At 38.1% G+C, this 12,936-nt stretch overlaps 1 protein-coding gene across 1 annotated transcript in view; it reads left to right on the top strand.

The window, feature by feature from the left end:
- Window positions 1-12,936, top strand: part of il1rapl2 (interleukin 1 receptor accessory protein-like 2) — a 201,675-nt gene that overhangs the window by 20,582 nt on the left and 168,157 nt on the right. The gene's annotated exons all lie outside the window — the stretch shown is intronic.

The following is a 12,936-nucleotide window of genomic DNA, read 5'->3' as shown; positions in this document are numbered from 1 at the left end:
GTGTGTGTGTGTGTGTGTTTGTGTGGGTGCCGTGTGCGCTCAGCAATTATGTTATCAGCACCAAACGGGCATTTATGTGGGCGGTAAAAACACTGAGGCAATCTCGACTGTCAGTTTCTCACCCAGCCACAGATCTCAGAGTTTGGCATGTACGCTTTACTGTGCCACCAAATAAGCAGAAATGTTTCCTGCGTTTTAATATGCATGATTAACATGTGAGACACCAGTTTATAGCAGCGTGTGTGAGTGTGTGTGTGTGTGAAGCTGCTGTGTTAAACGTTAAGTAGTAGAGCTTTATTGTGCTAGCATGATATCAGCAGCACTGGATTGTATGTTTAAGGATGAATTTCAGGATAAATGCATGTGCTTTGAAACTTTGCGTAACAGCACAGGGATGAGCTCTGATTATGATTCTGAGGTATAGTATTATGTACTGTAAGCATGAGTTGCATTTGCCAAAGGAAGTCTAATGAATGCTAAAAAGAACATGTAAATCACACGTGAGGGATTTAATCATCGTAAGTTTTCGTAAAAGAAGATTGTGAGTTAAAATGTGGCATCCAGTGTTCATCATTGAATTCCAGACAACCCTCACACCCTTTTAAAATTTTTTTTGCATTACTTTTATTGACACAATATTTTCTTTTGCCCCTGAAATATTATTTAGCTGTATTTTTGTATTTGTATTTTTGCAGCAAACAGCACCTATAACGAAACATTAAAACACATTTGTGTTTTGGTGGTTTAATGGAAGGAATAATCCACAAACTGTATACGCGTCGCCACAAGAAATTCTGGAGAAAAAAGCTAATGTTTCTCTGAAGATATATTTTCTTTGTAGATGGTATGTCTTGAATTTGCATCTCTCACATCAACTTAATTCATCTGTTATGTTCTAGTTCCTTTCATTTACATCTGGTGCTTGGAGAGGTTTTATTTTGAACTATATTTCTGTCTTTCTAGCCACAGATAAGGTTTAATCAAAGCTTCCTTCAGCATTTTTGGCTGAAACAAGTATTAATATTGATTTTAGAGAATCTGTCAGATTGATGGGTTCATGTCAGATGCTATTGTTTCTCTATTACACAGATAGCTTTGATGGAAATCAGTTTGTCTCAAAGATGTTCTTGCAAAATCTCAAAAACTACAGCTTAGGATCCACGACGCACAAAAGGGTCAGATTTACTAAACAAAAGTGCTGCTGATCTACTGACAATGAACAAATTAAAGAACACAGATGCAAGCCATTTCCATTAATGACCGTTGCTAAGAGCAGTGCAAATTAGTGTTGCAAACAAGCAGAGCTAGCAGCACAGATGCAGAATGGGCTCAGACATGCTTTTTAGGTGTTAGATAATGGTGCAAATACCAGTAAACTGATAACAGCAAACCCTGGTAAATCATGTTGCGTGATTGATTTAAATCCTATCCTCCCATAAGTGTTGTCTGAAAGAGAAACTCCTACAAATGCACATGCAATAACATCAAAATAACATGTCCATGCCTTTTGAATGCTAATTTTTCAACGTGCATATTTGGTAAATCCTGATAGTAGTTTTTTTTATGCCAAAAGATGGTTTGCACTGGTGCAAGCTGTTAGTAAATGTTTGTGTATAAATTTCCTGTCATTGCCCGCAAGCATCATACACCACTGTCTACACCATTCAATGATTAGCTTATATATGTTAACAACATTTCATACACACTGTATGCAACATTAAATATATATGTATATCATTACTTGCATTGTTTTGATTTGGCAGACATATTGTACATGGATATTCACAAAAAGGTTGCATTTGGTCAAGTACACAACAAATCAAATGAGATGTGCTGATCTTTCTCATATGTGAGAACTACATAAACTGTCTGTTCTTTGGAGGAAAACAGTATTTCTGCAGCTCTGAGACATACAGTATTACATGCAGACAACAAAGCCATGGGCAGTTTTTCTCATACACACATCTCATGTATTTATCAGCCATTCTCATCCAACACATTACTTCAACTTCAACTTCATTTATTTATATAGCACATTTAAATGCAACTTTGTTGCCCAAAGTGCTTCACAAGTTAAGGATAAAATAAAATACACACACATAACTTACACACAAGTAAACAAACATTTATAAAAGGTTCCCATTTCAAACTTTCTCTACTTCAAAGGCCAGACTAAAAAAATGTGTCTTCAACTGGGATCTAAAAACCTCTATAGATGGAGCTTGCCGAATATACAGCGGAAGACCGTTCTATAATTGTGGACCTACTACTGAAAAGGCACGGTCACCTTTTGACTTCTTTTTGGACCAAGGGACAGTCAGCAACAACTGATTTACTGATCTAAGTGACCTAGCCGGTGTGTGAGATAATTTGGGGACAAGTTGTGTAAAGCTTTAAAAACCAATAATAAAATCTTAAAATCAATCCTATATCTGACTGGTAGCCAGTGGAGAGACGATAGCACCGGAGTGATGTGTTCCCTTTTTTTGTGTGCCGGTCAGAAGCCTAGCTGCGGCATTCTGCACGAGCTGCAATCGAGATATTTGTCGTTGACAGATCCCTACATAAAGTGAGTTACAGTAATCCAGTCGCGAAGTGATAAAAGCATGAATAACAATCTCCAAATCTTTAAAACTCAGAAAAGGTTTTAGCTTAGAAATAATTCTAAGCTGATAAAAACTCTGTTTATCAAAACTGAGAGATGAATCAATTATGACGCCAAGGTTTCTCACACTGTCTTTCACTGTCATTTCTAAGGGGGCAAGAGAGTTAGTTATCTTCTCTTTAGCCTTAGAAGGACCAAATATTATGATCTCAGACTTTTTTTAATTAAGCTGAAGAAAATTATTTGAGAGCCAACCTTTAATCTCATCTAGACATTGCAACAGGGACTGTAAAGACTGCTTATTTCCGACCTTAAGCGGAAGATAAATCTGTGTGTCATCTGCATACATGTGATAAGAAATGTTGTGGCGATGGCAAATAGACCCCAGCGGGCACACATATATAAAGAAAACAGCATAGGGCTCAAAATAGAGCCCTGAGGAAGGCCATATTTTAAGGGAACCACCGAGGATGAAACATTTGCCAAATTAACAAAAAATGTTCTATCCGTAAGATATGATTGAAACCATTTCAAGGCAGTTCCCCCAAACCCCTCCTCACACTCCAACCGTTTTAAAATAATCGAATGGTCTACAGTGTCAAATGCGGCACTGAGATCTAACATAATTAAAACTGCAGCCATCCCAGAATCAACCGCTAATAATAAATAATTTAACACTTTTAGCAGAGCGGTCTCAGTACAATGACCAGCTCTGAAACCAGATTGGAATATGTCCAATTCGAGTGTAATTTGGGGTAATGGGGTCATTGGGGAAAAATGGGGTAATTTGAGTCAGAACTACCTTCTCTAAAACTTTAGATAAAAATGGAAGTTTAGAAATGGGACGGATTACAATCACAACTGTATTAGACTGAAAAAAAAATAAACAAATGATCAGATTTTATTATGTGATCTCAGATGTCCTTGTCTAATGCTCCTGTTGCTGCTCTTTTGTGGAAACACTTCACTTTGATGGTTCCCCAGCAGGTTTCTCAGAATTGTGAATGAAAGCATGCAGTGGCTGATCAGGATAATTCCGGACTATAACTGTTACTCAGTGAGCTCGCTGCTCAACATTCAAATACTCGGCTAGTGTTTGCTGTAACAGGTGCAGCATGCTTCAGAAACCCTCCACCTCCCACAGCTCCACCTGTCTAGATCTGTAATGGGGTGATATCATGTATGTTAAATATGGGATGGTGCTGTGTGTACATTAATGAGGAAAAAAAATTAACTTAAATGATTTTAGCAAATGGCTGCAATATAACAAAGAGTGAAAAATTTAAGGGGGTCTGAATACTTTCCGTACCCACTGTATGTCACATGTGTAGCAGCAGTATTACATATATGCTCACAGCAGCAGCAGATCTATTGCGTGAAGACCAAACACATTAACATTATCATGTATATTTCCATACATTGCAACAGAGGAAAACAGCATGTGAAAAAAAACTTGAGCCATATATAGCCTACTAAATTTGCTAGCTGTGCCAAGGTCTGTACAGTAAGTCTCTTTTAAATATTACATAATTTGACCTTTTTATGTCAAGGCAAAGTTCAGCTTGTGAAATGTCATGTAGTGTTACAGTCACCCTAGAAACAAGAGGAAAGCTGCAACAATATTATTATATGATTCTGTGATATTTATCTGCAATCACAGTTACCTTTTGTGTGGACTAATTAGATGATTTATGAATTGAAAAAAATTGTATGTATTTTTTTTTTTACTTGGCACTTGTGTTTTAAACTATTTTTTTAGAAATATAGGCCTATTTTCTTTATCATGGACACTTATTAGTCATTCATGTGTTTAGATGATATGTAGATATGAGAAATTGTACACATATTGCTGGGCATAATAATGTCATATGCAGTGTTTGAGAACATGCTAATTTTGTCTGTTGAAGTCTGTTTTAACACTTACTTTAGAATGTGTGGTCTTGTCTTTTGCATATACTAAACATATAAATTATTAAATAAATGATAAATTCAACATTAAATCGATAAAGTCGACTTGTCTTCTCTCCAGTGAAAAGCCCTCTATGAAGAACTGGGTGCTATTTCCTGATCGATGTTAGCTCTGAAGCTTTTTATTTCCCCCCTAAAATGTTCAAGGTAGTTTTCTACATAATTAAATATTATTTAATTATATTTAGCTTTGCTTCAGGGACATTCACCAATCAAGTGATGCTCTTTGATCCTCTGAGTGATAATGATGACAGCTTACATGAATGCTCTTAAGTGCTACTTAAGTCGCTGTCTGTTCATTAAGTGCTGAAATGCCAGTCATTCACTGTTGTATAACATCATTATGGCCTACAGCTTTTAATGTAGTGTTAAAAAATACCTGTCATTTACCTAACCAAAGATGTTTCTCCTAGTTAATTATCTATATAATTAAATATTATTTAATTATATTTAGCTTTGCTTCAGGGACATTCACCAATCAAGTGATGCTCTTTGATCCTCCGAGTGATAATGATGACAGCAGCACAGCGCAGGCAAGAACACATCTGGATATTAGAGAGAAAGAGGTTTAATAAAAGCAAGTTATGATGGCTATTATTCTTTGTGATTTGGCCTCATTCGCTGGGTTGGCCACTGGGCAGCTTACAGGACCGATGGAAAGATGTGTGTGAGACTCCTGGTCTGAAATTGTTCCCAGTCCAGCCCTGGTTTTAATGTATGAGATCAATATCAGCCTTGTAACAAGATGAACACTGCAACAATATGGTAATATGATTTTTAAAACATGACAAAGTATCATATCTTCCTCTGTTTTAAGTTCTCTCTCATCTAGTACTTTGTGTTTCTTACCATTTTTAAAAAAAAATCCAACTGGGAACATCTGATCCTCTAACCATCTTTCTGAATGTTTGTGCTAACCATAAAATGAATTCTGAAGGTTATTTCCACAATTGTGAATCGTGAGCTATTCTAATTTGTGGCGTATGATATGCATGTGTTCAATAGTGAATATCAGTCACACAGTCATTATGCAGGGAAATGTTCAATTGACCAATCATAAACAAGTATTCCATATATAGAGTTTAAAGGTGTACAGTCTTCTGTTCAAGTACTGTTCCCATCATGCATCTACAGTTTAAAAGCTTTAAAATAACTTTAATCAGCCAAACTGCCCTTGACAGTGAGTAAAAACACAATTTCCCTTGGAGAAATCTCTTAAAAGCTGGAAAATAAGCTTCGCTTAATGTTTTGCCTGAAGTCACCCATCAGAAAATTAATTTTCTTCTATCTACACCTTAAGAGGGCCTTGGGAGTGTAATATATGTATTGTAATTTAACTATTAATGAGCAAAACAAAGTGTCCCTCAAGTGTCCTAAGATTGCGGAAATGCATCTGAGCTGCTTTGTGCTTCGAGAGAGTAATTAGTAAGTAAGCGTGGGATCTGTTATTTTCTCTTCCTTCACAGGCCTGAGACTTCATACATCACTGTATCTGTGTACACTGTATGTGGCTCTGGACAGGCTGGAGACCCAGATCGAGGTGGTCTCTTTATGCCTCCAGAGACTCAGAATGAAGAGTTTCTCGGGGAAGGGTTCCTTTGCTGCAACTGTGTGCAGAACAACTATGTACATCGGCTTCCATCCGCAGACAAACCTTGAAGAGACTGAAAGACCTCATGCTCCCGTTGGTGCTGTTTGGAGTCTGTCGGTCAGTTTGTTGAAAAGAAACAAGCTTGACCCAAGCTCTTGTGAGGAGAATAATGAATGGCAGTGTAGCACAGATCTTCAGCATCAATGCTAGCATGTCAACCTGAAGAATCCCAACCCCAGAGTTCTTTCTGAGTGATCAACCTTAAGACAAATGGGCTACAAGCAACAGATACAGTACTGTTATGAGCTCCACCGAATACTATGTGAATAATTCTGCAGAAAATCCAATTGTATGGGCCATTAGGTTCACACCTTTACAGACAGAGATAGAGCTGATTGTGTCTGAGGCACACCTGACTGCACAACTCTGATATTTGCTGCTGACTCGAAGTCATCTGTAGTGCTTAAACATGAGATATAGTTTGTTTTGGGAATATTAAACCAAAAGTATAAAAGTGTGCACTCTCCAGCTCTTAATGCATTGTGTTTCCTTCTTGAGCATCAGTGGATCTTGTCAGCCTTTGTAATAGTATGAGTCCATCTAACACGCTCTCACTCTCACTCAGTAAACACAATGATCGGGGCTGTTATACTGAAAATCATACCACAACATATATGACAGCATTACACCACACTATTGAATTGTATATGCATTACTATTAATGTTAAAAAATAACTTTTTAGACTAAAAAATATTCAATTAATCTTATGATGTTATTGTTGATCTTCAGCTCATCCATATAAAATATATTATTGGTTGTTGACTTTCTACAGTATTGTGAGGTACTGTGTTTTATTTAGATTAAAATAATAGCAATAATAAAAGAAAGGGCTTTTTTTGAAGGCAGTCCCCATGGCAACAGCATCTAGAATCAATCATAAGTCGGTCTCTGGCACATCAAAGTGATCTATTAACTCATTCCTGTCTCTCTCTCGCTGGCATCTTCAACCCAGTGTCTGGAAAATGGAGCACAATGTGATAGGATAGCTTTTTATTATCTTGTGGAGCATTTTTCTAACTGTGATTAATTGTGAAGAGCAGTCGATGCGTGTGAACCTATGGCTGAACTCTGCTAATCAATAACCTGATCACAGCCACGCTCTAACAAGCTTGCAAATAAATAGATAGAAATAAAACATAATAACAATCTGATCTGATAGCGTGTTTACACGTGATATTTACTTTAAGATGCAAACACATCAAATATGTGATAATCTACATAACCCCTTTAACATCTGCAGCACGTTTTACATTAAATCTAGATCAGATGGTCTAATTACAGACCGCTTTACATATTCAGCTCTTCATATGTGGCATTGTGGTTCGTATCAGGCGCTGATTGATGAAACCGTTATTTGTAGACAGTAAATTCGAAGTGTTTTTCAATGAACGGGACATATAGAAAGCTTTGTTTTTTCCCCATGTGGCAAATGTTGAGTAGATGTGATTTGTTAGTAGGACTCTCTCGCAGGGTTTGACGTGTATCTCAGATGAAGCACGCAGGACATGAGACTGAAGAACCATCTGCTAGTTTGTAATTAAGTCCTCTGCTCTGTGATTTTACCAAAGCTGGATATTATATAATTCAAGCGTTTGACTTTAGGGTCACACTCAAAGATGGAGACGAGTTTTGTAAGGACTAATTTGGAGGCAGTTGTGCGGCAATTTATATTAACCTATGAATCCCATTTCCTTCAGAAATCTGAATACAGGTCAGCAGCGAGAGATGTTGTGATCGTAAAACCCTACAACTATCAGTAGACAGGCGGCAGAAATACAGGGCTGAATATCCAACTTGTGCGAGGGGGGAAATGCAGTTATCTCAAAGCACAATAACAGTGTGAGCAAATCATGTTGTTTCTTGTAATTTGCTTGTTAAGGCTGCAATTAGTCATTTTAACATATCTTCATACAGGTTCAGAATGACATGAGAGTGAGTAAATGATGACAGAATTGTCATTTTTAGGTGAACTCTCACTATTACAGTGAGTTTTGGTCTGCAGAGTTTCAGGAGTGCTCATATAGAGTAAAAATAGCATGGTTCAGTTCCTGATAGAAGACACATCATTTTTATAAGGCAGAGGCTATTTGCACTAAGTGAAAATAGCAGTATTTTTTGCTATTTATACTATATATAAATAGTGGCAAATATCTGCATCTCAGTACTATACATTACAGTACAAATCAGTATGCAATAATAATGTATTGAGTGTAAATTATCATTTTCATAAAAAATATTAAATGGATGCTGCCTTATTGGGACAATAAAGCCCTCCCTACACCTACCCGATACTTTATTTTCAACTTTTCAATGATTTCCTTCATTTTTATTGAAAATAAATGCCTTTCTGATGTGATAAGAGATGTGAAAAGGGACAAGAACGAGTTCCTCAAAAGGTCATAGAGATCATGGAGAATGTGTCAAGCACTTTATCATCTACGCCACTGAAGCTGTTGAGTGATCGCCGTGTTTTGTAATATAGCCCAGCCCAATTACACGTCAGTGTAAATAGACACTCCATTTTTGTAATGAACCAGGTAATAATAATTAATTGCTTATTTAAATAATAAAGTAATAATTACCGATGTGTCTTGGGATCTAATTATATACTTTTAAATTATGATTTTAAGGGGAAACATACATTATTAACACATTTACTGTCCTGAAAATTACTATTCCTGAAAATGAGGAATATTAGGCCCATATGTCCTGCATGGATTCTGTAGCTTATAGAAACAAATTAATTTAAAACACAATCACTTGCGATCAGCAAAAGGCATTTTTACAAAAAGCTAAATAATATATAACCGTTGGCGCTTTGCTACATATTTAGGATTGGGTGTACAGTTTAAGAATCAGCCATTTATTGTTATTAACACTAAATTATTTTGTGTGTGTGTGTGTGTGTGTGTGTGGTCCTGGTAAACCCTACGTTATGGGGACAAAATGTCCCAACAAAGATGACAATATTTGAAATCCTTGTCCTTGTGGGGTGTAGGGCAATAGAATAAACAGTTTGTACAGTATAAAAACCATTACGCCTATGGAGAGTCCCCATAAAACATGGAAACACAACATGTGTGTGATATGAATTTGATCTCTGTTAGTTTAAGTAATGTAGTTAATAACTAATGGCAATACATGGAACCTTTAAGTAAAATCTAATCAACAACTGGTGGATAAATAAAGTCTCCACCTTCTTTGTCCCCCTCAGTTTCCCCAGTAAATCAGTCACAACTTCCAAGTCATCTTAATCAAGAAAAACCACTGCCATCATCTTCTCCTAAAAAGTGGTGCAACAGTGATGCGTTTCTGGAGCTGATATAAAGCAGGTATCTACTTCAAATATTCGTGATGAAACCTAAAATGATTTTTAATCATTCAAATACAGATACAGATACAAATAATTTTGTGATTGTTACATATACAAATACAGATACAAATACTGGCTTCGCTGCACACCCCTACTGATTTGTTAGTGTTTGTGGTGGTAAGCCGTTTGAGTTTGAATGAAGCTAGGAGTGGAAGTGAAAGCTAGAAAACGGAAGTCTGCAGTGTAAGGCTTCTCAAGATAGATGTTGAAGTCACCAAAGTCTACAAAGTGTACTGAATGAGGACAGCAGCCCATCCAGCTTCTCTCTAAAGGTGCCCAGTTGGCCAGAAAGTAGGGGTGTATCGGTACACAGATGTCACGGTTCGGTACGATTTCGGTACAACAGGAAAAAAACAACAAGTCTACTATGCTAGGTTTCTTTTTATTTATTTTGAACTAAAATTAAATAGCTTAATTTGTTCACAAAAAGGAAGCTCAAATGGCAGAAAACGTCATCCTATTTGTTGTCTTTATTTTACAAAAGCACAATGTTTTGTTTTCATTGTGAGTGTACACAAATAAAAGTAGACCTTTTACAGTGATGCATTATTAATAAGACAATAAATGACGGAGTGTTTTAAGTTGATTCTGCTGGTATAAGGAAAGAGTTGAAGTGATCACGGCGGCGCGCACACAAACACACACACACACACACACAACACATATCAGTTCCAGCATTGCTAACTTGACAGCGCAGTTGGTACTTTATCAAAATAAAATACAGTGAACCAAACATCACACGACTGAAGTACAAAGCCTACATAATAAATAATAGTTTAGCATTTGGATACATCGCAACTATGGAAATATTATGGACTATTTGGATTTGTGCCGAATGAGAGAGGTAGGATACACGAGCACAAAGCTCCATTTTGCAAACAGTCGAGTGCACAAGTCTTTAAAGTCTACTCCTTCGTCAGTCTGTGAGAGACGCATTCAGAATCAGCACATGGTCACTGTCTAGTGGGCTTTGTTTTCAAGTGCGCATCTCATGGCATTCGCTGTTCTTTTGCTGTCGGTTATCAAACAGCATTGCATTGCTGCGGGCGCCCCCTTCTGGATTGAGGGTGAACTGCCTGTATTCGTTGTAAGGCCTCATGCACCGAACGAGATGTCCGTACCGTGACGGTTCGGTACGAATACGTGTATCGTTACACCCCTACCAGAAAGGCGATAAATTACTACAATATAGATTTTAACAGGAGCTGTTACCATAATAGCATGAAATTCAAAAGAATTATTATTGCATAGGGAAGAGTAGGTTGAGTATTTCCAGTTATTTGAAATGAGAAGACCAGTACCCTTCCAACCTGACAGGACGTGTGAGAGAAAGGGAAGTGGTTAGAGAGAGCAGCTGGGATTGTGGAGTCTTCTGGACGAATCCAAGACTAAGTCAAGCCCAAGATACTAAGTGTAGACTGAGAAGCAATGGCCAGAATGAAGTCTGTTTTTTGACAGCTGACTGAATATTCCAGAGACCCACTGAATTTATTTTTTTTTTACATTTTTAGGAATTGTATTAATGATTTATGAATGTATGTTTTATTTAGTCTATTTAACCATGATGTTTATTTATTTATTTTTGCTACAAAGTAACAGAATTGCACAAATCAGGATTTTAAACTACACTTAGACATTGTGTGAGCAGCACTGCAAAAAGTGCAAACTTCATCTAAAATGAATAAGCTCATACAATATTCATTGAAACTACTGAGGTTGAGGATCAACATTTCCAGAAGGTTAAGCACCTCCTTTCAGTGTCCATTTGCTGAAAATATGAATAAATAAAAATAAAAGTTTTTAAAAAAAATCTTCTTTGTACCCTATTCATATACAGTATATATATATATATATATATACACAGTAGCCAATACTAACATGAATGCTACAGATACTACATATTGAAATGAAGCCCGCTGTGCTCAAAGGCAGATGGGGTGTTTTGGTATGTGTTTGTGTCTCATCAGGCCGCTGGACACTCATAAGAGCACAGCGCTTCACTGGCTCAGACTGGAGAGCGTCAGATGAGATCCCTCAGGCTCTGCTCTTACTCGCCCCCAAAACCTGCACACTTTTTATATTCAGCAACATCTTGTGCATTTTCTTAGCATTGATGCTGGTGGGAAATGATTAGATGGTTTAATGCTCGAGTCGTCTTTCAGCACGGTCCGCTGCACTGTGAACATCTGTACCATCTTCCTTCCACCAATGAGCACTATTATCCAGCTGATCGACCTCTGCTCTTCCTCTGCTCTTCATCTGCACTTCTTCTGCACTTCATCTGCTCTTCCCCTGCTCTTCATCTGCTCTTCATCTGCACTTCCTCTGCTCTTCTTGTAAACGCGCTTCTGATCGGAATGTTCTTTCCTGCAGAGTTTAGCTCTAACCCTGATCAAACACACCTGAACCATCTAATCAATAGCTTCAAGATCACTAGAGAGCTACATGCAGGTGTGTTTAATTAGGGTTGGACAATGGCTCTCCAGGACCGAAGTTGCCCAGCCCTGAATTATGGACCATTGCTGAGTTCTCCAACAGTTTATGTTGTTGTATAAGGTGTCATTGTAATCCTTGACCATCAAAACATAGAGGTAGACATCATATCTTATGCGTTATCATGTTTGGTTCAGGAGATATGTCACAAAATACATAATTTTGTTATGACGGAAAGTGAAATGGTCACCCCAAGGTGTTTTTGCAATGGCTCCATTTCTGAAAGTTTTCAGAGCCCCAACCTGTACCAAATTTCTCCGCTGCACTGTGAACATCTGTACCATCTTCCTTCCACCAATGAGCACTATTATCCAGCTGATCGACCTCTGCTCTTCCTCTGCTCTTCATCTGCACTTCTTCTGCACTTCATCTGCTCTTCCCCTGCTCTTCCTCTGCTCTTCATCTGCTCTTCATCTGCACTTCCTCTGCTCTTCTTCTGCTCTTCCTCTGCACTCCCTCTGCTCTTCCTCTGCACTTCCTCTGCTCTTCCTCTGCACTCCCTCTGCTCTTCCTCTACACTCCCTCTGCTCTTCCTCTGCACTTCCTCTGCACTTCTTCTGCTCTTCCTCTGCTCTTCCTCTGCACTTCTTCTGCTCTTCCTCTGCACTCCCTCTGCTCTTCCTCTACACTCCCTCTCCTCTTCTCCTGCTCTTCCTCTGCACTCCCTCTGCTCTTCCTCTACACTCCCTCTGCTCTTCCTCTGCACTTCCTCTGCTCTTCCTCTGCACTCCCTCTGCTCTTCCTCTACACTCCCTCTGCTCTTCCTCTGCACTCCCTCTGCTCTTCCTCTGCACTTCCTCTGCACTTCCTCTGCTCTTCCTCTGCACTCCCTCTGCTCTTCCTCT

The sequence above is a fragment of the Sinocyclocheilus rhinocerous genome, unplaced genomic scaffold (assembly GCF_001515625.1).
Source record: "Sinocyclocheilus rhinocerous isolate Xijiao unplaced genomic scaffold, SAMN03320098_v1.1 scaffold1402, whole genome shotgun sequence".
In the NCBI taxonomy this organism is placed as follows: Eukaryota; Metazoa; Chordata; class Actinopteri; order Cypriniformes; family Cyprinidae; genus Sinocyclocheilus; species Sinocyclocheilus rhinocerous.
Note: the sequence above shows the minus strand (reverse complement) of the source record. Positions and strands in the feature narration are given on the sequence as shown.